This window comes from Parasteatoda tepidariorum, chromosome 11 (genome assembly GCF_982258835.1).
Source record: "Parasteatoda tepidariorum strain Cologne lab strain chromosome 11, Ptep-v5.0, whole genome shotgun sequence".
NCBI lineage: Eukaryota > Metazoa > Arthropoda > Arachnida > Araneae > Theridiidae > Parasteatoda > Parasteatoda tepidariorum.
Genome location: NC_141765.1, coordinates 53,482,089 through 53,507,275, shown reverse-complemented (window position 1 = coordinate 53,507,275; position 25,187 = coordinate 53,482,089). Strand labels below are relative to the sequence as shown.

The window sequence follows — 25,187 nt, the reverse complement described above, 5'->3', positions numbered from 1 at the left end:
TAAAAGTTGATTTTAATTATAAGATTTTAAACAGAAATTATTTTTTAATTTAAAAAAGCAGTTATTTTAAAACCGAACAATAAACTATAATTTAAGCAGGGAAAATGGAGTGACATTAGTTTTCGAATGACCCAAGGTTTAGGAATTCTTGCATCTGACAGATGCACGTTCGTTAACCTTAAAGTGTTCAAATGTAGAACGCGTAAAAAAAATGTATGTTAAATTATATAAAAAGTTCTCTTAAAAATAATTACAGTGCACGAAATAAAAATCTAGTAATTGGATTTATCCAGTATTATGCTTTGAAGGGTTGAATATGTCATGGAACTATTTAATTAAACCTAAAAATAATAAACGCAATTGTAAAATTTTTTTATTTAAAAGGTAATTAAATGTAAAATTTTTTATATAATCTTTCTTTCTTTTATAATTAAGTTTAAAAATGCTTGGAAACTTTTTTTAAATTGTATGGAACACAAGTATTAACCTAATTACAAACTGTTATCTTGACCAAAAAATTTCGAGTGAAATTTATTTTCTCAGAAACCATTCGGTATTGCGTATTGTATATTATACTTTCAATGGGAGGTTAAGGTACAGTCGAAGTTTTTGAAAATAGTTGAAAGTTTGTCATCCGTACGTAAAGTACGGATGACAAACGTAGTACGTAGAAGTACGTAAATTTTTTTAACTCATAAAATCAAATTTTTTAACATGATTTAATCCTAGATCTGAACGATGCTAATACGGTAAAACTTTTATATAATCATTCAATTTTACCTTTTCCACATTTCAATTTATTTTTTCAAGATTTTTTACCATTTCGGGTATAGTGAAGTAGTGAGCATATATAAAATAAAGCATTCCTACGTCAAGAGGGTCACTTAAGTTGAGGCTCCACATTTTCGTGACCAACGGCATGAGTGTGGCAATATGGTCAGATACCCAGGATACCTTTACTTCCCAGACAAACTGGTACCCATCAATCTGAAACTGGGTGGGCCTCAAGCCACCACTGAGGATCAAACCCCTGTTCTTCACAATAACAGTTCAGTGCCTGAACCACTGAGTAATCGTGGCAGTGATCATAATTACCTCAAAATATTATGTCGGTTATTTAAAACAAATTAATGATAGCAAACAATAAATGTATTTTGAGAAATAGGAAATTTTAAAATTGCTAAAAAAAATGTAATCGCACTCCTTTATTAAACTTCCTGCTTAAATGCAATATAATAATAAACTTCAACTTTAAATTAAAAATGAAAAAACACATTAGTTTTTACGTGTTATACTCCTACAAGGTATAGTTTTCCACAGTAAGAAGCCCGCAGTTCAAAACTGTTGAAGTGTTTTTTCTCTTTACAAGTACTTATGCTAAACTGTGTGACTCTTAAAACGCCCACAACTTTTGTTCTAACTTAAGTTGTTAGCTCGTATAATGAGATACCTGGAATATAAGTTTTTTTTTATTTACTATTTTCAAAAGCTGAATTTACCACAGGAAGAGTCCTTTCGAACTCTTACCCGTACAAGTTTAAATCTTTGCCATTCTTGAGAATCTGGTGTGTAATCACCCACGCCTTCATTATTCATAAAGTTAGAATTCTTTTTACCTTTACCTATCATGGAGAAGTTATAGTTACAAGCCGGTATTTTCTTATATATACATGCTGCGTCACGGTTGATTTGCGATTTCAGACAATTTGTGTTTATTGTTGCGTATTAAATTAGAGTCCATGCGGTGTCTTTGAGTCTGAAAGGAGTATTCCAACCTTAGCCGGCTATTAGGTCAAAATTTTCTTATTATTTGCACAGTCTTTTAAAAAGTGTTTTCTTAAGGAAAGACAATTTTTGGAAGTTTAGGAAACAATTAAAAGAATGCAGACTTTTTATGAACCAGTTTTTTGATTTAATTTGCAATTTGGAACTCATTCATTTTTCCGCTAACATTGAGGTGCATACTTATTTTTGACCTGTGTTAAGTTTACATAGAAAAAATATGTAACCTCTTTATTACTTTGGTACTTATTTGGATGTTAGCTTTATATAACACACAGATAATTCGTTAATATTTTAATGGTTTTGTTGTTTCGTTTATTGTAAAAAGTGCTGAGAGTTAGGTAGAGCACTTTCTGACAATATTCTTTAATTATTTTAAGAAAATTATAAAGCATAAAAAAATCACGTTTAGTTGTTGATGCTTGAAAATCATTTCGAAGCATCTTCTTTGACGCTTTCACGAAGAGTGCATTATTTATAAAGCGTTATTTATGTATTTATTTCTATAAAAAAAAATAGCACTTCGTAATTATGCTTACACAATGAGTTCAATAACTTGCGTTTGAACAGGGTGCGTAGCGTTTTTAAAAAGTGCTTAAAGGTGCTTATTTTCGATTTTTGTTTCTTAAAAGCTCTTAAAGGTGCTTTATTCCTTGGGTATTTTTAAAAAGTGCTTAATTTTCCCTTTTTCAAAATAAGATTTTTCCTTTACTATGTTTATTTTCGCTTCGAATTATGCAAAAAGACACAGTTCACATTGTTCTATTCAACGTTTTTACGATTAAATTCAACCGCAATCTATTTCGGCGTATTGTCAGTCCGTAGCGTATGAAAACGGCTTCGTTTTACATGATTCAAAATTTCATGATTTTTGACAATTGTCAAAAACAATGGCAAAAGGTTTGTTGTTTTTTGACATGACGTATAAAACAAGATTAAACCGTTAAAACCGTCGAAAACTTTCCAACCCTGCCTACTTAAGATATTGTTTTAAAGAGCTTAAAAATATGCTAAGTGCTTATTTTTGATTAAAAAAGTGCTTATTTTTGATGAATTTGGCTACGCACTAAGTTTAAGATAAATATTAATTCTTAATCTATAACCTTTTCATGACCTAAAAAAATGCAAAAATTGTACCTGTTTAAATAATGAACTAATTTGTGTCATTTTTTATTGGTGAAGGTAAAAAGAAATAAAATTTATCGTAAAATACAAGATAACAGAAGTGATAGGAAGTTCGGCTGTCGAGCTAACTATGGAACGGTTTTGAAATTTCTCCTCTAAACATAAATAATATTTATTTCCACTTAAAATGTCTCAAGATTTCCCTCCACATTCTTTTCAAGACTTTTCTTGAATCTAATTAAAATTAATTCTACTACATACTTAGATTATTTATCAAAAAGGTCGTGCCAGGCAAATCGCGGCATCGCTCAGGGTGGCAGAAGAGCAGTTCAATTTACTTATTCAAATTGATTAAATTTTAAAAATGTTTATAAATATTTAAATATTACTGCTATTACAATAAAAACTTCATATTATTATACTACAAATATTTATGCTATAAAAACTTATAATTATAACTTTTGCATCGCTTTCTTTTTCAAAACCATAGCCAATTTTGTAGCGAGAAATTTGGAAATACAACTAAAACCTTCAACCAATGCAGTGAGGCAGGGATAGCCTGGTCGGTAGGACGCTGGGCCCATGTCCGAGAGTTCGTGGGTTCGAACCCCGCCGGCCGAAGACTCCCCGTGTAGTTGTTGACTGATGCACGTTAAAATTCTGTCGTGTCGCAAAGTCCTCCATGTTCCCATAACAAATCAATGCCTCTGGGGGTACTGGATTGGAGATCGATCGTTCTCTGATTCAGGTCAAAATTACGATCTGTGGATGAATGAATGGCTGTATAAATGAGTCCGCCCTATAAACAGGTGTGACGTATGGTGTGGCAGAAGTCGAATTCTTGGTCATAGATGGCGCCACTGAAAAACAAGAATCGCACACTCTGCCTTAAATTTGCTCGGTTTCACCAAGCAGACTTGCCCGTGTGGCAAGTGGCATTAGAACCAACTAACCAACGCAGTTAAAAGCTAAGGCAATTTGATGAAAAAGAATGTACTATGGAACACAATTAAATGAATTTAATAAGCATTAATGTTTGTTTGTTTTAAAATATTCCTAAAGTATATTTATAACAAGAGATAAATTGAAAATTTTTCATTTTCTTATGAAAATTCAGTTTTATTTAATCAAATATAAATGCAATTAAACATAAATTTAATTTTATAACGCATTAAAGCAGGGTATGAAATTTCAGTTTTTAAGATACTAACCGGACTAAACTTTTTACCCCACCAAATTTAACATTCATGAAAAATATGAATAATTTTTTTTGAAACTTTAGTAATGGTTTTAGAGGTGAAAGTGCGTGCCACATCATTTTTTGATCTAAATCGAAGGAAAAGGTTGACATTTGATATCAAAACGTTTCCACGCGCCGTTTTACCGAGGTACGATAATCGAAGTGGATATAGTTTTAATGCTCAATATTTTAAAATGTAATACTTAACAGCCTTAAATATTTGATTCAATGAAAAATTTGGTACCAAAATCTCAACCCCGGGGGTTGGTGAGGTTCAACTTTAAAAATTTTAATTTTAACCCATTTTATTTTTCAGATTAGGATTTTCTAGAGAAAAAACTATATTTGACTTCCAGGTCCTTGCATTAGTTTACAGATGGCACAAAAATCGCAAAACAAAAAAAGAGGCAAAAGTTGTTTAAAATGTAGATATTTAAAAAAATGCTAGTCAGAAATAGAAAATAACAATAGTCGTGTGTGATATAATGAAAAAATCTAACTAATGACTACTAACTTGTCCCCAGCCCACCTCCTTAATTGAGGGGATTTGCGGGGATCGGAGAAGAGTTTGGGAGTGGAGTGAGTTTGGGGTCATTACAAATCAAACAAAACTATTTTCAGATTTTTTCAGACAGACATATTTCGATCTTTCTTTAGCTCAGATACTTTTTTTTAATCTTTTTTTAATTTTGCGAAATAATCCATTTGTAGACTAAAATGTAAAGACCCACAAGTTAAATTGGGCACAACCGGAAATTCAAGTGAAAATGATGCTTTCAATTTAAGAATTTGCAGTTGAAACTCGTTTACCTTCAGGGGATCATTTTGGAGGGTCAAGTTTAATATCATTGAATGCAAATTTTAAAATAAAATTTCGCATGTATTTTTAGATTTTTAATTCGGCTCGCATATCTGGAGGTATTTGTCCTGTATTTAATCTCACCCATAATCATGTATAATTTTACAGTTCATATGTAAAAAAAATGTAAATAATAATTTTCTAATTGTTACATTAATGTTTGCAACTCACATGCAGTAAGTAGCACCATTTAATTTTTCTTAAATGGAGTATTTTGTAAGATAGAGAAAAGCACACACACAAATGTGTGATTTTACTTTTCTGGTTCGTTAAGGCAGAAAACAACTTTTTTTAAATCACCATTTCAAAATTTTTTTTCTTCTTATCAGTTTCTTTTTTCATAATCAATTATTTTTTTTAGAAACAATTCTTTGATTTGTTTCTTAAATAAACACTTAGATTTATTCCCCACATAATTAACAAAAATTAAAAAATATATTACACTAACTAACCTATAAATGATAATTTATCAATAACTGCCTGCTTACTGGCAAATAAACGTCAAAAACGTAATTAAAAACGTAGTTAACAGAAGGATTGTGTTATGGTAGTTACATATAAAATAAAAAAACTCTTCAAACCAAAAAGATATTTAGGAGATTTAATCAAAGTTGTCTTACTCAAAATCAACTCTAAAAGTGAAAGGTATTAAAAATGAATCTTCTATCTTCGAAGGCTTTTCAATAAAAGAATATTAAATGAGTAAATGAATGAATTATATAATAAAATGTAATAATATTTAGTAAGAATACAATTTGAAGCAGTGTTTGTATTGATGCACAAAGAAATAACTATGATTATATTTATGCTGCGAGATATTAGAATTTTAATATCACGATATATCACCAAGAAATATTTCATGATATATCGCGATATTATTTCAGTTTGACTAATCTATATTATTTTTTACTTAAATCAATATTTTCTTTACCCAAAATAATATTTATCAACAATCATAAAAACATCGAAGGGCGATTCCACGAAAAGTGGTCCTGAGTGACTAAATTTTCAAAATTATCGTAAAATCAAAAATGACACAATTTCGGAATCTAGAAGATGTACATTTTTTAATAGTTAAGATAGTTTTTTGAATTACAAAAAATATTTATGTGAATTCTAACAAAAGGTGGAACACTATGAATTTTAACAGGAGTTCTCTTCTTTGTTATGTTGTATTCCAATGGAGTTCTTAAAATATTAAAGAGCAATAAAATAGTTTTTAGTAATAAATATAACTATTTTACTCTTTTATCATTGTTTAATGTATTTTTTTAATTTGGCCTAAATTTTTTTGCTTGTTTAAAAGTCGATTAATCAAGATAGTCTAATTTCCCAGTAACACACGTAACATAATTTTGCATTTTTTTCTGTAAAAACTTTAGTAGAAAAGAAAATTTAAAAATTTTTTGTTTTATAAATTAAGAAGGCAAGATATGCAACGGAAAAAATTCTCGAATTAAAACTGCCAATAGTTAAAATTTTATAATTAATTTTATTCAAGGTAACACACGTAACGAAAAGTTACGCGCGTTACTGTTATGTGTGTTAGAGGTACTTATACGCTTTAATTATTTATTTATTTTCAATAAAAGATTTAAATCATGTTCGGACATTTTTTATAACCGCCGCACAACTTCAATGCCACAAATACGGAATTGTAAGATTGTGGTTTTTTGTAAAATCAGGTCGGCATAAGCATTAATAAAAAAAACAGCATAATAAGACGATAATTTTGAAACTTCTATTTTTTATACGTTTATGTTTAAGTAGAATATTTCGACTGCATTTTCTAGATTATTATAAAATGGATAAACTTAAAATAGTGTCCTTATCTGGATTTAAAAGAATAAGAAGATGAAGAAAAAAAGAAAAGAGCATAAGATTCTGCACCTCAAAGGAAAGAAAATAAGGAAATAATGAAAGTTAGACTTGAACTTTCAAAACAGATTGATAATGATGTAAAAGGTTCACCACTAAGTATTTCAGATGAACTTAATTATTAATAAATGGATTTTCTTCAAAAGTTAGATTGTTTATACTATGCTTGTATTGAAACAAGAGCTGGTTCTCTGGATTATTACGGGTAAAAACGGGCAATAAAACGAAAGAAATATCTAGCAATGTTTCTAAGAGAGGCTTATACTGATTTTTGTCAGTTGCATCCTAAACATTGTTTAATTTTCCATATTTAGTACTTTATGATTAAAAAATTTATTGCTACTGTAAAACTTAGAATCAAAACAAATATCATGAAATTTTTATTCTTTAACTGGAAGGCTAAAATTAAGTTTATGACAATACATGGTGATGGTAGAAGTATTTATGTATATAAAGTAAAAGAAATTTTGGATCTAATTGTTGGAATGGGTGCTTCTGATACTTACAAAAATTTCTCATTGTTTGTTATAGGTTTCTAACCATCATTTATTGTAGTTTGGTAACGATGAGAAAAAGATGACAATAGCTCACAATAAAAAATATATAATGGCAAATGTGCAAGAAGAATGTTTTGAAATAACTCTTGAAAATTGGACTAACTTTCAATAATACGTAAGAGTTAAAAGAATCCGAGGTGATACTTTCCAAACAAACATATCTAGCATTAAAACCAGGGAAATTGAAGTTGACTTTGCAATGGCATATTCTTTTGAATATCAAAACGAATTTCAATCAGCATTATGCTATCCAGCCACAGTTCCGTTATTCACGGCAGCTGTTGTCTTAGACGATACTCTCCTAAAGAGTTTAAAATAGAGTCCTTTACAATATTTCCTAAGGCAAAGACAAAGGTGAAACAATGTCTACACTTTTATTTTAAGACTGTTTAAAAACGATTCTACTTCAGAAGATGAGCTAACAGAAACCTTCTATAGTAATAAGTCAAGTTAAGAATTTAAAAATAAATATATGGTTGAATTATTTCATATTTTGTCAATCAAAATATAAAAAAAGAAATTAATTTGGAAATATTTTACGATATCACATGCAGAAGTTCCTTCTATGGGATAGGTGTGTAGTACAAAATCTTGAAAGCGAAGCAAAAAGCAAAGTTATTTATATCATTGTGTTGTTATACAAAAAAATTTATTTGCTATCCAGTGTTGTTTGCAAAGCTAACCAATCAACTCATGCCTAATACAACAGTATTATATATTAGCCAAAAGGAAATAAAGATATTAATTGAAAAGATCAATACATGGCAACGGTAATACAAAGCATAAAATCTATGCATAAGTATCGTTAGATACTTGAATAAGATGCATAGATGCACATTGTGGCACACAAATAGTCAGTAAGTCAATTTCTGTTCCCTCCTGATCAGAAGTGCGCCTATAACTGAAATTAAAACGACATATGCTCTATCTCGGGAACATTATTGACGCAAATGCACATGCTTGTAAACTTAAAATGCAATATTTGCATAAAATAATTGGAAAATATGCATATTTTTGTTTCCAAACAGAAATGATTTTGAAGGAATAGATGTGCCTAAGATTTGCTATGTTTTACTCTCTAAACCAGTATAAAGAAGGGCTACAACCATCATTCCAGACCATTAACTATTTTATTTGCTAAAATAAATTGTTTTTCTTCTGCTAAATTAAAATAAATAAATGTTTTAGTGCAACATTTATGACTTCTCAGTTGAAATATTCACAGAGGGTAACACACGTAACGTTCAGTTAACACACGTAACGCACCAATTTCACCAAAATAAAGAAGTTTTTACTGTTGAAAGAAATTTTTAAAAATCACTAAACACAGCTTCGATATTGTATCTCTCTATAAAAGAAAATATCTTAATTTTTTGCCTTTATACTTCACAGAATTAAATGAATATATTCAAAGTTTCAAATATCTAGCATTATAAAGGGTAACACACGTAACAAAATTTCAGAAATTTTTTTTTTCAACATCAAATTAATTTGCGCCTTCAATCTTTGTTTTGAAAACTTACAACACATATAGATTTAACAACAAATTAAGAAAAACATAAAAAATATCTGACAAGTTTATTATAATAAGTGTTAAAGTTGAAATATGTCGTGTAAAAGTAACACACGTAACGAAAGAATCGCCCCGAATATGATGAATATCGTTATTGATACTTTTCGCGATATTTTCGTATTTAATATTTGTAGTTGCTGATAATGTTTGCGCTGCTATTTCATTCGATAATCATCGTTACAGATAATGCATGCGATATTATCGTATGCGATATTTCACGATCACGATATTATAATTGTCGTATATTAGCTATTTATCGTAAGACACGGTATTCACGATTTATCGACAGATTACGTTTCAAATATCATGATCGCTATGTCGAAACATAATCGATATTTCGTTCTGCTCTGGATAATTTTAAAATCATTCTAATACTATACATACTTCATTCCTGATTTTTTCTGTCTATTAAAGAACTAGACTTGATAGCGTAATTGAATAAAAACTATACTTCGAAAAGCGGATTTCAAAAATTTCAGCTGAAAGAAATTGCAGACTGGAAAAGAAAACCACGAATTGGAACATAAATTTAGTGGAATAAATGGAGTAAAAATAAAGAACACTTTCTGTCATCAAAAGTAAAGTTAAAACAGACACTAAAAAGGAAAAATACTTTTGTGATCAATAAATTTCTGTCACAATGGTTTAAACGTAATTTAAGAGAAGAGATTTTGTAAAAGCTTTAAGAGCAATTTTAAATTCTGTGCTCGAAGAAATATGATAAAAACTTTCTTTATCTTGTCATTTTTCATTTCATTCTTTATTGCTAACAATCACAGTTAAAAATAATGATTGCAATATATCAGATTGCTTATTTTTAAAAGCAAACATTTAGAAAGCCTTATTTAAAAACAAACTTGAAATAAAATTTAAGACTTTATATATGTGTTTGTGTTATGAAATAAGTAATAAAATTAAAAGCATTGTTGCGACCAATTTTTCGAGTGACAAAGCAATTACTAAGAATGAATTTTGAGAAATGTAGAATTTATTCTACCAGTCACTTTTTAAAAAAGAGTTTTATTTATTCTGACTTCATTTATAAGTACTTGTCACTTAGAGTTCAATCTAAATACGTTATAATTACTAGGGAAAGTTTAATATGGTTTTAAAGAACCATCCATAAAAATAATTTTCTAATAAATAAGTCTTTTTAAAAACAATCTACTACAAATGAAGGACAGAGTACTGAGTCGAATTTTTTCCCAAATTGATCTTTTTATCAATTTTGAATTCATATTTTTTTTATTTGATTCTAAAATGCGCAATTTATTTTTGATCATTAAGGAAGTGTAACACAACCAGGGATAATATTTAATATTTCTTACTTTTGATGCAATTTTTATTTAAAAGTTTTAACTTTTTTCACGGGAGTAATGATTTCCAAAGATTATATTCACAAATCTAAACAAGGTTTCTCCTTTTCTTGAAGAGAGATTAGATTATATAAAAAATATCTATGCCGAATTTTAAGAAATTTTTCTCAGATGTTTTAACGATACATTACACTACAATAATGGAAGAGACACTTTCTTTTATTAAAAAAATTGACTTTTCCCACGGGAATATTGATTTCCAAAGATTATACTTACAAATCTGAACAAGGTTTCTCTTTTTCTCCAAGAGAAATTAAATTATATGAAAAATATCTATGCCAAATTTTATGAAATTTTCCTCAGACGTTTTAGCGATGCACTACCCTACAATAATGGAAGAGACACTTTCTTTTATTAAACAATTTTAAGTTTTTCCCATGGGAATATTGATTTCCAAAAACTATATTTTCAAATCTTAACAAGGTTTCTCCTTTTCTTGAAGAGAGATTAGATATATGAAAAATATGTATGCTGCTAACATGTCAGGGCTGCTAACTTTATGGGAAAAATTCTTCTAGTAGTAGTAAATTTTATGTTTAAACACGTGATTCTTTGTTTAGTAAGTTTGGCGTAAAATTATTTTCCATACCACTATATGTGAATGATTCAAAAGTTTATATAAAAAGCCTCTCTGTTCCAACTCTTTCGTGGTAAAGCTTTTAAAATGTTGGCAAAACTAACTAAAATTCTGAAAGCTTTAGCATTTGATTGTTAACCACTATATTAAATATTTTGCAAAAAGCGTAGTAGCTTACAGCTCTGCATGAATCCATTTTACTTTGGACAAAAGTTAGTAAGTAGTTACTTTAAAGTTTTTCTATATATTGAATGTTTAAAAAATATCGTAATACACCATTATATATTTTTACACCATTTTTTTCGGACTATGTCAGTTTTATGTCAGTTTTTCTATACATTTTATACGAAAACTGGAGAGCAATAGAAAGCTCCAAAATAAAGTTTATCACAACCTTTCTACGAAAACTCTAAGTTTGAAGAAGAAAAAAAACAAAACCACTTACATAATTCATACCTCCACTATTCAGCTAGCACGTTCAAAAAGTAGGGATATTTAGGAAAAAGCAAACCACTGTTCAAATAGGTCGTAAACTTCTAGAAGCCCTTACCTCCTCCCGTCAAAACTCTCTAGAACTAGGATTTAGGATATGATCTCTGATCTTCAAATGACGTCAAACAAGAAATAAATAAGGTATGAAGGTTTAAGTCTTTTCTTGTATGGTACATGTTCACAATCTTTTCTGTTCAAGGATGTATTTTCACCAAAAGAGCTTACCACTGAGCCGAAAAAATGCAAGAAAATGGAACAAAACCAAAGGCAGAGAAAGTAATTGAAGAAATATTTGATTTTCGAAGAGACAGCTATGCTTTGTTTGAGTAGGAAAAATACATAGCTTGATTTATGAATTTCTTAACTCAAATGAAATTTCCACTTAATGTAATGAAGTTAAGGGTGCTTTATATTAAAATAATCATCATATTTTAAATTCAAAAAGGCATATATTTGAAAATTACTTAATTCAACCATAGAGTGTGTAAAAAACATATTTTACATACGTATTTTGTATAAAATATTTACCAAAGTTGTCAAAGACTAATTGTCTAAATTCATTGTAATGATCCAAGAAAAATATTGTTAATAGTTTTACCCTAAATAAACCTATTTTCATGGATATAATTCACAACAGTATTATTTTATACAGATAATCTTGAATTTTATTGTAGATTTCAGTTCGTATTTCTTTTCTGTTTAATGCCGGTCTGAGTGCGAAGCTAATGATTACGGGTTCGAATCTAGCTCAGTGCCTGGATGTTACTTTCTATGTGTTGTCCTCTGTTTTGTGCTGTGTGAATGTACGAGTAGTGGCTGTGTGGCGTGGGTAATGTTGTTCGCCTCCCTGACTTAGGCTCACCAATGCCCACTCGGTAACGTTAAATGAGCAATACTTCCGAGGCGAGGAGCGAGAAGTTCAGTGCTTGCTTTTGAATGCTCTTAGAAATATCATCTACAAATGTTCTTGAGGGGGGCTAATTTCTGAATTTGTATGTATACATTCTAAAACTTAGAGGTATTTGCAATTTGAGTTTGCAAATGCGAACATTTTCCTTCTGAAAAATATTTTACCAGTCAAATCGATTATGCTCTTCAATACCATCTTTTTATACCCTCATTCAAATCAAAACTGGAGAATTAACTTCCTTGTAGAAAAACTATTGTAATTTCATGAAAGATACCGCCCGAAAAGAAAATAAAACTTCGTTAATAACATAAATAATAACTTCAACGTATTAAAACCACACCTTAATAATTAAATTTTTTTCTTCGGAAAGATAAGTTTTCAGAGCTATTGGAGTTTCAATGTATTATTAATTTAATCAAATTTGAAAAAACTTTCTGTTCGAGTAAAAATAGGTGCTTTACAAGTTTCATTATGCACTGGGAATCAGCAATTAGTTTTTTGCTAACAAAATGTAATATAAATAAACTATCGTTAAAAATACACATTGCTAAACTATAATACACTACTTATCTATAAAACCAATTGTGTGTAATCTGCAAACACATTAACTTAAAGCATAATTTTTTTGGATTGTAAGATTTATTGTATTGCAGGATTTATTGAGCACATTAGCGAATATGTATTACGTATATCCAATCTTTCAAAGTGAATATATATTAAGACAAAGAAAGCGAAAATAAATTTTTCAGTAATGAGTATTTTTAAAGATTAGACCAAAAATCCCTATTTTATTTTAAGATTTCTATTACAGTAAGTACCTGTTTCCATTTACTGAACCTTTTGCGAAAAAAAAAATCTATTTTTGAAGTTTAAAATATTGAACCCATAACTTAAAATATCAGTTGAGCGCCAAAAAAATCTCATCTAATTATTCAATTAATACATACTTCTCTTATGACAGCTGAACAAGAAGGAATACTTTCTAAGTTTTTATTAATTCAGTTTTAATTGCAAACTAAAAAGCAGAAAAACTACACTATATTTAAATATTTAAGTAAGAGAAATAAAGAGTCTTTCTGACATTTGATTAATAAAATATATAATAATGAATTAAGTTCATATTTTACATTTTAAAGTGTACGAAAAATTCATTTATTTTAATATTTGTGAACCTTATTTGTGTTTGTTAATATTTTATTTGTCACTTTTTTTAAGCGAACTACTTTCCCGAAATCTCAAGATATTGTGCCCACAACGAATTGTGCTCACTGCAAATTGTAACCGCGGTGAATTGTACCCTCCATGAATTGTCGCTGCGACGAACTTGCTCACGACGAACTTTTCGACAAATTGTCGCCACGATGAACTTTGATCGCCGAATTGGCGAAGAACCGGGTTAAATTTATAAAAATCTACGACGTGTAAATTGTTTTTGGTTATGAAATTTCAGAATATATTTTAAAAGTTTTTATTTTCACTCGTAAACTGCTTTATAAAAATCTGAGATTGATAATCACGCCCGCTCGAATCGAAAAACGTATGTTTATCACAATAAGCTAATATTATGTATTCGTTATTACATTTATTCCGAAACTATCTCATAATGTTATTTTTAACTTCAAAAACTTACGTTATGAGTTGTTTTCAACTTAAGAACTAATAAACAAAAATCTGCATTTTATTAATCTCGTCCGCTTAATTTCAAAGACGCGCTTTTATTACAGTAAGCTACTGTTACATATTCGTTATTAACATTAATTCTAAACTCATAATCCAACTTTTATCTTCAAAAATTCCTTTTTGTTTTTGACTCTCAAACTTATTCCTTCAGAAACGAATTTAATAATCACTCTCACTTGATTCAAAAGACGTGCTCTATCCCTTGCAAGCTATAATTATGTGTCCTATTAACATTTATTCTGAAATCATAGTACAACTTTCAATTCACTACTTTCTCTATGAGTTGTTTTTAACACGTGAAATAATTATTTTAACATCTGAATTCGATAATCACACTTGCCCGATTGAAAAGACGAGCTTTTACCTCTTTTTATGTATCCATTATTAACATTTATTCTGAAATCCTATTTAATAATGCAACTTTCAATTCAATACTTTCTCTATGAGTTGTTTTTAACACGTGAAATAATTATTTTAACATCTGAATTTGGTAATCACGCTTGCCCGATTGAAAAGACGAGCTTTCACCTCTCATTATGTATCCATTATTAACATTTATTCTGAAACCCTATTTCATAATACAACATCTATATATTGCTTGATTTCAACAAATCGTAATATTTACTTAAGAACTAACTTGTTGTACAAATAAGTATTAAATAGACTGCAGGCCATATTCTTCAAAGCCATAATCATTAATGGAACTCAACATCATGCGGAAGCTTTGCTTAAAATCACCGTTCTCTACTAACTACCATTCGGGTCATTCTAGAAATGAATGCGACCTCTTTTGCATACAATTGTCGTTACGTTTCAGCAATCAGCTCCAGACGGGATCTTTGGTATAATATTCAAGGCAAGATCTATCGAATTATTAGAGTTCTTGTCGTACTCGGAAATTTCATGGATTGGCTTTTAAAAGGTACTTTAATAAGCTTAAGTATAATATTGTCTGAAAATGAAATTATAAATCAATAGAGTTTTAATTTTATTATTTAACTTTTTTTTCCTTTAAAAAATGGATTGAAAAGTTGTTAAAATGCGCAATCACTGTTGTTAAATATGGTTAAAAACGAAAGTTCAAGGACACATACAAATTAGAAGAAATTTGGAAATAATTTTAAAAAATTTTCTAAATTTTTTTTTTTTTGTGAAAAAGTCATCTGAAAAGTCACTTCCATCTTATGACTTACTTTAAATTTTTTAATGTGTTCACTATAAAAATATTTAGATATATTGCAGTGTGAAAATCAATTTGTTTGTCTATCAAAATATATGCTAAATGCAGGCCTCCCTATGGACCTAAAAAATAAACAAATAGTAAGAAACTAATCAAAGCAATTGGAAATTTTCCTAATTTAATAAACACTTAAATTTAAATATTTCTCATCAGCAAAGTGCCATTTGCATTATTGAGTCTTGTGGGATCAGGAAAGTTTTATTATTTACTTTCAAAAGCCAGAAACACATTGTATGATATAAATTTTAATACCGTTTTGTTTAGTTTGATTGAGCTTTGATAGTCCTATGTAACAAAGGAAACCGAAATTTATTAATTTTTTTTAAATTTAAGAACTAATGAGATATTAGAGTCAAATCAACACCTCCTAGAAGGAAGATGGCGTCAGTACGAATCAATTTAGTAGTTCGACGTTACCAATATAAACTGCGCAGTGGATTAAAAATAAGAAAGATGTCATAACGTTCGGGCTACTAGCTGCGCAGTGGTGGTTAATACGAAAGATGCCATTACTTTTGAACTACTAAAGGATCAAATTTCACTTTCTTGTCTATGGTAATCCGTGGTGAGGCCTTTTCTCTTCTAGGAGGTATTGGTCAAATCCCCCACTTTCAACACTAAAATGAACTTTCAACATTTTAGAAATTAATTTCCTAAATTTGTACCAAAACCTTAGCTTTTGATGCATTTTTAACGTGTGCTATACTTAATTATGGCTCTATACACTCTTCATTCCAACTGTAACTTTTTCTGAATATTGAAAATTTCTGAAAATTGCTTTGAATGTTTAGTTTAAGTGGAGGAAACTTGATTAAATTTTATAACTGCAAAGAATAATATCTAAATGAATTTGTATCAAAAACCAAATTTTTAGGATATAAGCAGTTTGAATATGAATTAATAACTGTGATTTATTTGCATTCGAGCTGCAACTTTTTTCAAAATTCAAATTTGAATGTCGAATTTTAAAGGAAAACGTGGTTAAATTTTTAACGTTAAATGAGATAATTTAGAATATAATTTCACAAATTTTTAGTGTTTTAGGGAATCCATATTTTTACAAATTATTAAAAAAAGTGCTATAGTTTGCATTCTACTTGTAATTTATTGATAAACGTGCCTTTGAATGTTGGATTTTATAGAGAAAAACGTTCCTAATCTTTATGTCTCTAAATTGTTAATCTAACTTTGCTAAAAACTTCAGAAAAAAATTTCAAAAATATACTTCTCGAAACCTACACGTTAAGGGCATAAATTATTTTTATGAGTAATTCTAAATGACAAATCTTAAATGAAATTGATCAAATAGATTTTGCGGAATAAAATTTAAAAAATAAGACTTTTTGAAATTTTATTATTCAAAAACTATTCAACCTATTTCCCTCAACTTTCGCCATATATAGTTTAAAATGAAGTAAAAATGTATTCACCTTACAGTTTAATATTTTTTGAGCCTTATTAAATAAAATAATTAAATAATTTTAAAAATTATTTTTACAGAGAGTTATTTTTGAATAAACGAATTTTTATAGTTGCGTTTAAAAGGTTTTTGATTTGATTTAAAACTTGCCGAAAGGTGGCGAAATATGCTGAAAGTTAAATTGACATTTTAGGGTCTAAATTTTTGGAAAAATTACTTGCCTTAACTATTTGTACCATATTTTCCCGATTGTGTCTCCCCTACATATTTTAATGGTTAAAAATCCAAATCCGTTGATAAAATGTAAGTTTATTCAGAGAAAGTACGTTATTATGTCTGAATTTAATAGTTAATTAGTACTAACACGTTACCGCATACTTTTAATCGTGTTCAGTAACACATTGTTTATGATTGCCGTATGAAATTTAACGTCAGTAATACTAAGTGAAAATAGTCAAATTTTGTCACAGTTTTTCCGTGATAATTCTCCACGACTGTAACCGTCATCTCGACAATTTTCATTTTTTTTCTTTTCCCTGAGCAAATGGCGGAATGTTTAATCTTTTTTCGATTTATTACTGAATAATTAACAAATAAATGCATTAGTAAATTTAGTACTAATGATACTCCTTTTTTATTAATCAAAATGTTTATGATCGCTATAGTCGCCATTCGCCTACATATCGCCAAAAATCGGATGGTTAAAGCCGTTGTTTACGGAAGCATGTTGACATTTTTGAGATTACCTTTTCAAACTATTAAGATTGACACTTACTTTGAGAAAATTCGATCATTATCCTTAAAAGTTATTTAAGGTAACAATTTTTTTTTCAGTTTGCGAACTGCATATTCAAAGTTGATAATTTTAGAATGTATACTTAGCATAATTAAAGCATTCAAAAGATGATTTGAACAAAGGTTTAATAAAATATAGTATTTTTCAGCAAAAATGTAATTTATTTTATTGAAGTTTTTAAGAATAAAGATGTTTGTTTGTATCACTATTGAGAACTACCAGTTTTTTTACCCTTTCCTCGATTTTTATAAAAGTTCTAAACATTCAATCCATGATATGGCATTTAAACCAGTTTATTCTCCTGCTATTTATAAAGAAGGTTCAATTAAAAAAAACATTACGATTCCATCTGCCTAACACGGAGTGGATCAAAATTTAAAAAAAAAAAAGGAAATTATGAACTCAATATCAGTTATTTTTAATGTTCTAACTACGAAAGAAATTGTAGACAAAATAAAGATGTTTCAAATATTAATTTTATTATTTTTACAAAAAATCTTTTCTTAAATGCCACGCTCATTGCAAGATTATGTTTGCTACTTTTAATTGTTTTTCCAAAACTGGAATCTCTCCTAATGTTTCAACTGGTGTAGAGACCTATCATTTATATTCAAATATAAATGCTAAAATCAAATGAAAATGGCATAAATAGGAGATTTCCTGTTGTCTACGACCTTTAAAAGGTGTAATTACCATCGAAACTAAATATATGACGTTTTAGAAACCCATGTTTTGTTTCTAGAAGTGATAAACGTTCTAATATTGCGTGAAAAATGGCGCGTGTAGAGTCCTAATGACACCTGAAGACAGCTGAAATTATGTCGATTTATTTTCCTTCATTTTAGCTCCAATTTCTTGTCAAACAACGTTTTATTTTGTAAGGACTAGCGGGAAAGAACGGCAATAAATTAGAACCTAAAGATTTCATTGTTATATATAATAAGATAAGAGGGAAGATCTTCTATTTAATGTGGTAAGAATTACTCAAATATTTATTTGAACTGCGTTTTTTCCTTTCCATGAATGGATAATTACTGTTTGGAGATTTATTATCATTACTTTTTAAATAATATTTCAGAAAAGCCTTTTTTCCTCATTTTTGTGTACCCGTCTTTGTTATAAATGTTTTTGTTTTTGAGAAAAAATGAAAAGTAATTTTTTAAAAATAAATTAAGAAAATGCAAAAAAAAAGAACGTTCCATTAATACATAAAATTTTTGAACTTTTCTTGAAAACAAAATGTACATGGCTACTTGATCATTTTAAAAGTGAATTAGGTATTATTAATCTTATCTAAAACCAATTTTTATCCAATTTCAAATAAAGCGTTTGATGTTTTTAAATTTATGTTACTTGGTATTTTAATAAATAATTAATAACACTTTTTACAATTGAAATTAGTTTTTCTCAGTAATATGAAAAAGTTATTTTTAAAGGTAATTATAAATATGAAATGCTATGAAAATAAGTTTTATCTGATATGTTATCGATGGTTTTCTTTGAAAATGTAATAAGTGACCTCTAAAAGCTTTAATAATTAGGACATTTACGAAGTAAATCATCGATATCATCATTTTATTATTTGAAATTTACTATAAACTTATTACAAGCAATGGATAACGTTTAGTGAAATTAAATTTTACCTGATGTTATATGAACCATTTGGTAATACGAAAATAAATATGATTTTTTAAACCCAAGTCTTATGCAACGTTATGTTAGTTTCTTAGTTCTAAAATCTTCAGGGTGTAGATTAGGATGGCTAGAAAAAGTCTCAAGTATCTGAAATCTTTCAGCGCTAGTGCGGAATAGTTGTCAAGTACCATCATTTAGAAGTATTCAAAACCTTACCACTCTGAATTAATAACGTCTGCCTCCGCAATCAGTCAAAATTTGTGAAAAATCCGACACAAATGCTTAGAATTCAAGAAATTCTAACCATTTGTGACTAGAATTTGTTGTTGCTGCAAGCACATCAACAAATTCTAGATTTTGTTGATGTGCTTGCAGCAACATTTTTAAGTTACCATTTTTAACTCATTACTAACATTAAGTAATAATTTTTAACTCAAAACAAACTTTCAGATTAACAACTTATTATCTTCAGTATCCTTAACGTCATAGAAGTTTGAATTGGTGCATTAAGAAAAATCTTTTTCGCTAACAGATTCTTTATTGAATCATTAAATCAAACTCGATCGTTAGATTAAAAGCAAAAAATACGGTACAAATTTCGATGATTAAATTCTTTTGTTCCAGGTCGCCTCAATAGACGAATCCAAACTTGGATGCCTTTTAGGTGACTGAAGATATTAAGTAGTTTCTAAATCTTGAACAGATATTCTTGTTAAGGAATGTTAACTTTTATGTTCTGCTGCAATCCCAGCAGCAAACTCTCCAATTTTTTTTTCTTCATTTCAGGCATTCTTAGTATAATTTCCCCCACTTTTGGTCCATTAAGGGGTAGTAAGATTTTGCATACCTATTAATGATGGTTGTTTACAGTTTTTCCGGTCTATAGCTCGAAGATTTAAGCTACTTTTCGACCGACTCTACTGTAGATATAGAGTAAACGACGATTCTACAGTAGACTTTCGACCGACTCTACTGTAGATATAGAGTAAGCGACGATTCTACTGTAGACTTTCGACCAACTCTACTGTAGATATAGAGTAAGCGACGATTCTACTGTAGACTTTCGACCGACTCTACTGTAGATATAGAGTAAGCCAAAAAAATTAAGATATAAGGCATCATCATAACTTTTCATCTAATCATCGATTTTAATCTAATGATGCAAGTAAGTATTTGTTTACACAAATCCTTCTGTATAAATTAACGAAGTTACATTAGACCCAAGAAGCAGAAAGTGCCTAAAACTGTGCGGTACGTCGGAGAACAAACGAAGTCCTGCAGAACAATTTGTATCTTGAATAAAATTCTCTTTAGCTTTGACCACTTGCTGTTTCCCAGGAATGATGTTGCTTTAGAAGAGGAACAATTGACACCCTGCACACATTTCAGCACATTTATCAGTAATCTCCCTCTCCCATATCTTTGCCATTCTGAGGAGGAAATCAATGAATTAGCTTTTGGCTATAACATTTTTATAAAATGGGTGTATCAGTTTTTAGCAGACAGCAGGAGAAATCGATCACGAGAGCTTCTAAAGCAAGTTGTAAAAGAATTAAATTCGATATTTCCAATTGAATTAAGTTTATGACTTTTATATTTTACATTCCCATTTGAGAAGCAATTTGTGAAATGTGGGGATCCACGATTGATAGAATTGTTTCTTCAAGAACAAATACTTTTGATGGAGATGAAGTTGTTGGAACAACAGACCAACGAATGTTTGTGTTTTTCAAATGGTGCACCATCTGGGCATTTGTCCCTTCGAAGGATTTAAGATTTTAATGTTCGGACCATAGGCAATTTATTAATAATTTATCATCATCATCGTCATTAACAAAATTTTGCACTTCAAAAGTGATTGAGAAAGTAACAAATCAAGAATGTTTGCCTTGGTTTAAAAAATAATGTAGAGTATCTTTGATTGATCCTGTATTTTAATAAATGAAATTATAGTATTTTAACATAAATTTTTGCTGTGAAATGCCTGCAGAACATTTGCATAAATTAATAAGTCCTGATGCTGAACATTTGAAAATATTCTGCTTATGGGCATTAGACTTATATCTTATTTCTGGTCACTTCATATTAAATAGATTATAAATAACAATTTGTTTCAATAAAAGGAGATGTCTGAAGTTGGACGATGTAATTCTAACAGAAATCTAGTAAAATTATAAAACCTGAAACTGGAAGAATAATAAAACCCCCACAAATAGCAATAAAACAATCATAACCTGCATTTAAACAGTATATTTTAAGTTATTGAGAAAATACAATTCTCGCCTTAAAATTCTTCTGAGATTTGACAATAACTGCCCCATGCGACTTTCATGTTAGGCAGGAAAATTAAAATTAATGAAAGGAATGAAAGTACACTAATTAAAAATAATCACCCTTTGGAACTCTTTATCCTATAAACACAATTTACAGATGAGTAAGTGGGATTGGTTAAAACATTTGAAATTTACGAATATTTTGGTAAAAGAACAATAAATAAAATTGAACCAATTGGCGAGTTTCTGGGAAGAATACTAAAGAGGGATTATTGTTTAACCATTGTTTTTACAATTATCTTTTATTGTTATTCAGGATGATTTTTTAAGAAGCTTTGACTCATTATTTAAGGCTAAAATTTAAAAAAAAGAATTACGATAGTTTGAAAGAAATGTAGCTAAAGTAATTTTAATCTTAAGAAACTTAATTATGCACATTTGGTAAATGATTTAATCCTTTTAAGTAAATTTTCTTTTTTTAAATTTAGTTGAATAGCTTGAGAGATTTACGCTTTCACAGTTGTTAAAAAATATTTTATCACAAATAGCCTTTCGACTACTTCTGATTTTTACTAATTAGTAATACCAAAGTGCAATTACTTTTTCAATTAAGTTTTCTTATTTCTTGTAGCTCGTAACAAGACAACTGAGTCTCAAATAGAATACACAACAGCAATGCATTTACATCAGTATTTTTATGAAATCAAAGCGTTGCAGTCTAGTTCCCAAATCATAATGCGAGATCGAGAAGGGCGCATGAAACGCTGTGACAAATCTTTATACTTTTAAAATTTTTAATAAATGCATAGGTTTCCAAAAGCGTATAATAGTCATCATTCACCAAAAAATTATGTTCATAAATAGCGGTATTTCTTACAGAATTTCTAAGTAATTTGAATTGTATTATCCTAATCAAGACAGTGAGCTTAAAATTTTACTGGATAAATGTGGTTTGATCCACATGTGCAATGTATCATTGCATCTGTCGATTAATGCAATGTATCAATGATCGACATATGAAGTATATAATTTCTCTAGCTTACTGATTGTGTGATCAATGTGCTGTTAAAAACTTCTTAGCGAGAGATTAAAGTCCTCACTTTTTATTGTGTAGAAACAAATGCTATCGCATTTTAATTCGTCATATAAATTAATCTAGTTTTAAGTTTAGATAAATCTCTTGACAAATATGACAAGAGATTTCAAGCTTTTTTTCACGAATACTTTTCCAAATTCAGGCTTCTTCCAAAAAAAAAAAATTCCACTCTAAGGAGGCCTAGATATGAGGAAGGAGTAAAACTTTTTTTTTTAAGAAACTACATCCTAACGTATTAAAACAGAACAAATAAACAAGTTATTTACCTTATATACAATAATTATTTCCTTATACTTATTTCCCACTTGTTTTTAACTTCAATTTTTCCAAATTTCATGAAGTAAATTGATTATCAACATCTTAAAGTATGGTATGTTTCTTTGGAAAACAAACTTTAGAATTTCAAATCGAATAAGGTGAAAAAATTAGAACTCTTTTGTAAAAACTGTCGTATTACAACCCCTTCGATTTTTTTTTTAAATTAAGCATTTTCTTGTATAATAACAAATTAGATCCTTTTAAGCTTTTATCTTAATTTACCTTTTAAACAAAAACTAATTCATTCCAAGAGGATCTTACAATTTTCGTTTGAAAATCGGGTTGTTTCTGCCACAGTTTAAATTCAAGAATAAAGTAAAAAAATAGAGTTTACGTGCCTTAAGGTAATAAAAAGTAATAAACTGAGACGCCACACGAAGTTCTTAAGATTGCATTGCATTAAAGATTTAAAAATTAACATCATCATTAATTAGGCAAGTGCCCTTAAAGAAGAAAATTATGCACACATGAGAGTTATTTTATTAAAATAGCTTAGACAGAAATTTAAATTTCTTGATCTCTGAAAGAACGGCATTAAGAGATTATTTCTAACATGAAATTCTTTTCGCAGTTTTTATTTAATAACTAAAGACGAGTTTTCTTAAGATTTCATTAAATATGGTGCCTAAAAAATTCTGATTTATATAACTATTATATGAAATGAAAAAAAAATGCTGTAAAGTATTTATTCTTAATCTTTAAGAGCTTAAACGTGTATGTTTGGTAAGAGATTTAATCCCCTTTTGTGAATTTTCTATTTAGTTTAAATGTTTTATGACGTTTTATTTAATTCATTTACTTTATGTAAAAAAAAACCATCCTTAACCACCGTAGAAAACTAATCTACCTGATAAACATTACTTTATAACAATGATATTTTTATTAAAAAACAATCTGTCAATAATGGTGGCAAAAACAATATCTGTTTTTTTTTATCAGTTTAGGTCTAATGAATCGATATTCCATAACATTTGGTTGATATATCGATATCTAATTTCATGCGTAAACATCAGATTCTCTTTTCACAAGAAATTGTATCGAATTCATTATTTGCGAGATTTTAAGAACTCAAAGTTATAAAAACTGGTTTCGTTAGAAAAATGAGTGGATAATGATATGGGACATTTATTTTTTGTGTATTTTATTTTATAATGCAAAATGACAATTAATATGGGATTCTCTTTACAAATGTCTCAAAAAGTAACTTACCCAAAAGCCAACACATTTTTCAGTTTTTCACTAAATAATTTTTTTTATATTCTAGAAGGTACCGCTATTTTCCGCTAAACACCGTTTCTGTTCTTTTTAGATTGCTTCGTTCTCTCATTTTAACTATTCGGCTCGAAATGGGACTAATTACCTACAAAGTTACAAAAATCACAATATTGAAGTGATATATTCTTTCCTTGAAAATCAAGTCAAATAGTCCGTTTAGAAATTAATTTCACAAATTAACAATAACTTTAAATTATCAAAAATTTTCAAAAATCGAATTTTTAGTGCTTCTTAATCATATAATTTTTATTAATTTTACTAAAAATAGTTTGTTCTACAGTTTTGGAACATGGTCGGAGGAACATACAACCTAATCTACGAACTCTTGGATATGGGCCCCGTGCCGTACCAACCAGGCTATCCCGGCCTTTTAGCTTTATATTTAGACATTTTTCACATTTAAGACGAATTTTATGATAAACCTATTTCAAAAAATAGGGTGCTCCGCCTTCTGTTGTTCACTATCAATCGCCAAAATCCGGAAGAAACTGCTTGCGTATTCATACTATACTGATCGCTTCGCTTGCTCATTGCTCCTCTCCATTCGAAAAGACCCCTTTCGTCAACTGAAGATGCCTGGATCACATGCATAGTAGAAAAAAAGAGGCTTGAATACTACAATTGTATATAATATATAGCTTAATACCAATCATTCCTTGAAGATACAGCGTATTTTTTGGAAGAAAAATGGAAAAGCTAAAAAGGAGGAATTTTTAAAATTGAAACCCGGTCTATATAGGAATTATTATTATGATAGAACCAAATACAGGAGCAAAGCGACTCAAACCTTCGAGCTACTCAGATAAAGCCGAGAGCAAATACTATAAGATTCATACTGAAACTTTATGCCTATAAAAACACCGCAAATACAAATTTAAAAGCACAGCTTCCTACATTCTAAGTGGACATTAATTTGTCAATCCATATTTCCCTATCCGTTCCGAGGAACTTTTCCTAGCCACGTTGCAAAGTCCGGTTTGTGAGCGAGGGAACGAAGAAACCCCATTTATTGTATGGTTAAGATGGCCATGGTCGCGTGCATAGCGCGAGTCAAAATGGAAAAAAAAACACCTTGCACCTGGCCT

The 25,187-nt window shown here is 29.1% G+C and overlaps 1 protein-coding gene and 1 long non-coding RNA gene across 2 annotated transcripts in view; one reads left to right on the top strand and one right to left on the bottom strand.

Moving 5' to 3' along the window:
• Positions 1-25,187, bottom strand: part of Scgbeta (sarcoglycan beta) — a 149,700-nt gene that overhangs the window by 111,667 nt on the left and 12,846 nt on the right. The gene's annotated exons all lie outside the window — the stretch shown is intronic.
• LOC107448990 (uncharacterized) overlaps positions 18,264-25,187 on the top strand; it is a 63,746-nt gene continuing 56,822 nt past the window's right edge. Inside the window, exon 1 of the long non-coding RNA XR_001584728.4 lies at positions 18,264-18,478. This is a non-coding gene — a long non-coding RNA (uncharacterized LOC107448990). The remainder of the gene's footprint in view (positions 18,479-25,187) is intronic.